Raw genomic sequence first — 2,933 nt, 5'->3', positions numbered from 1 at the left:
CCCCTGCGCGGGGGGGGGGGGGCGCCCCCGCGGGGTGTGTGTGTGTGTGTGTGTGTGTGTGTGTGTGTGTGTGTGCGCGCGCGCGCGTGTACATGTTTAGGGTATTTTTAAAGCAACTCTGCAGCTGTGCCCAACCCAGCCTCATTCTCCGGTGGGAGCTCGGCACGTGGCTCGTTGTGGGGTTATTTTGGGCTTGGCGTTATTGGGAGTTATATTCTGTGTCTGTAAGGAAGCGGCGTCATTGCAGGCTGAGTTGGGGCGTTCTTGATGCACCTTGGGAAGCGGGGCCCAGAGTGAGGTGGGGCCCTTGGGGGTTGTCGGAGTGGCAAGGTGGCCATCTCCCGGGGGCTGCCCCCTTCCGCCCGCCCATGGGTTCTGGTGGCCTTGCCTGGGGAGTCCTTCCCCCGCCCTGCTTGCAGGGGCTGCTCTGCAGAGAGCTGCCACCTTGAGCTGGACGGCCGAGGGGCAGTGCCTGATCCCAGGGGGTCTTTCTCAGGACAGCAGACTGTCGGGCAGATGGACAGGGACAGACGAAGGCCCGGGGAGAGTCAGCACGGCCACGTGGGGATGTGGGGCACAGGGAGCCCACCAGCCCACACCCCTTGGGTCTGTAGTTGCAGTTGGGGTCACCAAGCTGCCAGGACCAGATGGCACATCAGACCACAGCTCCAGACCCCTACTGGCCTTTGATCTCCTCCAGCTACCCGGGACAGGAGGACAGGAGTGGGATGGGGGCTGCCAGGCCATCCCTCCTAGGAAGACCTTCAAAGGGCCACAGCCCGTCTCTAGGACACGACACCCACAGTCGTGCAGCAAGGCCCCCCTGGCCCTGCCGGGCCAACAAAAGCATCACGCACCCTGCCTCCGGGACGCCTGCTCCTGTCCCGCTGAGGCCCCAGCTGTAGCTGCGGCCCCCGCGCCTGCAGGATCTGGGAGGCATCCCGTGGGGACACGTGGCTGTGTGCTCAGCCCTGACCTCGCGTTCTCTGCCCCGTGCTCTCATGTCTCCCAAAAAAGACCTAAATTGCCCCCTGCACTCAGCTGTGCCTTAAAAAGCCCCGGTGGTGACTCAGCCATCACCATTGGGCTCTGCTCCTGGGGACACATAAGGTCACTGGAGCCGCTCGGCCTCACTGAAACCCCCAGGCAGCTCCCCGGCAGCTGGCCTCCTGTGGAGCCCGGACTGTTCGTGACCGTCCCCTGGCCTCAGAGGGCGGGAGGGAAGATGGCAGGACAGGGCGCTGGCCCGCGTAGGGGACCCAGGCTGGACACTGCCACCACCTCAGGTGTCTCCCCTCCTGGGACTCGGGAGCTGGGCCTTCCTCTGACCTTGGCTTGTCCAGGGGTCTTGGTGGGAGGAGTGCCTCGGGCTTGTAGCCCACCCCGTCCTCAGAGGACCAGCCCTCAGCTGGGCTAGGACGCCTCCCACCCATTCCAGGGCCACGCAGGCTCCCAGAAGGGAAGGGACCTCGGGGTTTTCTCCCACTATTGGGACACCACGGGGGTGGTTGACACCTTCCCTGGGCCTCTGCTTCGGGTCCTCTGGCTAGCCTGGGTCCCGGGCCACCGTCCTTTCCTAAGGAGTGGGGAGCCGTCCCCCAAACCCCCGGGCTGGCCTCTCCTGGCCTCAGGCACCCATGTGTGGCTGCAGGGTCTTTTGGTCCTGCCCTGATGGTCATTACACTGGCGAGTCCTTACCCAGGGTGGCCTGGGGTTGGGGCACTCATGGCTCTCTCGTGGTGGGCTGCATGGGGACGGCCACTCTTGGAAGAAAGCCTGGACTGACCGGCTGGTGGCTCCATCCATCGGGGACCGGAATGTGGTCTGGCCCTGGGGGCCCGTTCTGGGTCAGCCTGCCCCCGATTTGCTGGGACTCCTGCCTGCCTGCCCACTCCGGGGTTGGGGGCACGTCCGGCGGCGGGGTGGGGGCTGTGAGGGACCAAGGGTTTGGGAGGCCTGTGTACCTCTGCAGCCCCGTGGGCTGTGATACAGCGTCCCTGTCCCCTCTGCTTCCATTTCTAGCTGCCAACGGCTTCTCTCCAGGTCGCCCGAATGAATGAGGCTCCCAGGGGAACCGAGGTCTGCTGAGATGGGTGGGGGGTGAGCCTGCAGGATGGGCTTCTGCTCCTGAGGGGCACAGAGGAACTGCAGGTGGTCAGTGAGGACTCCCTGGAGGAGGCGGCTTTCCTCGAAGTGACTGCCCAGAGGCTGACCTGTGCTCACCCCATGTCAAGGCGGCACCGGCACCCGCAGGGGTGGGTGTGGTGGGGCAGTTTCCGTCCTGCCCACAGGGTGCTGGGCGCTGCTCCCCGCCCTTTGCTGGACACCCCAGTGACTCACCTGCCCCATAGGCCGACCCTCGTGCTTCTTTTCTTCCCTTGCCCTAAAGAGAAAATAAACATTTGCATACGTAGCGCTTGATGGCTGCTGGGTCCTCTCATCCGCGGGGGGAGCTGGGGCTGCAGAGGGTACAGGGGAGGGCAGGTGGCCAAGGGCATGGTGCCCGGGCTCCCCGTGCTGTGTCCTCCGGGGCTTGACTCCCTCCAGGCTGCGGTGAAAGTGCGTGTCGAGGGGACCCGAGTGGCAGTCACCATGGGGCAGGGGATGTGACTGGTCACCACCCAAGGCCTGTCATCTTCGGGAGCCTGAGAGCGAAGGAAAGGCGACTGGCTGGGGTTGGGGCCTCGGGGAAGCTGGGCAGGAGGCTTATGGACACGGGTGCCCAGACCGACCGCTTGTGGCTGGAGCCTCTGCCTGGGGCCGCCGGAGGGACCCCTCCACATCCCACCAGGCACTGAACCCACGGCTCTCTGGTGGGTAGGCCCCCTGGCCGAGTAGGATCTTGGGGTCTCTGTCTTGTCTTGAGGGAAAATGTTTTCCAGGTGCCCTGGCCCCGAGCTCTGTATTCACCCCCCTGACCCTGAGTTGTGTAT

Source organism: Neophocaena asiaeorientalis, unplaced genomic scaffold (assembly GCF_003031525.2).
Source record: "Neophocaena asiaeorientalis asiaeorientalis breed wild unplaced genomic scaffold, Neophocaena_asiaeorientalis_V1.1 scaffold489, whole genome shotgun sequence".
In the NCBI taxonomy this organism is placed as follows: domain Eukaryota; kingdom Metazoa; phylum Chordata; class Mammalia; order Artiodactyla; family Phocoenidae; genus Neophocaena; species Neophocaena asiaeorientalis.
Note: the sequence above shows the minus strand (reverse complement) of the source record.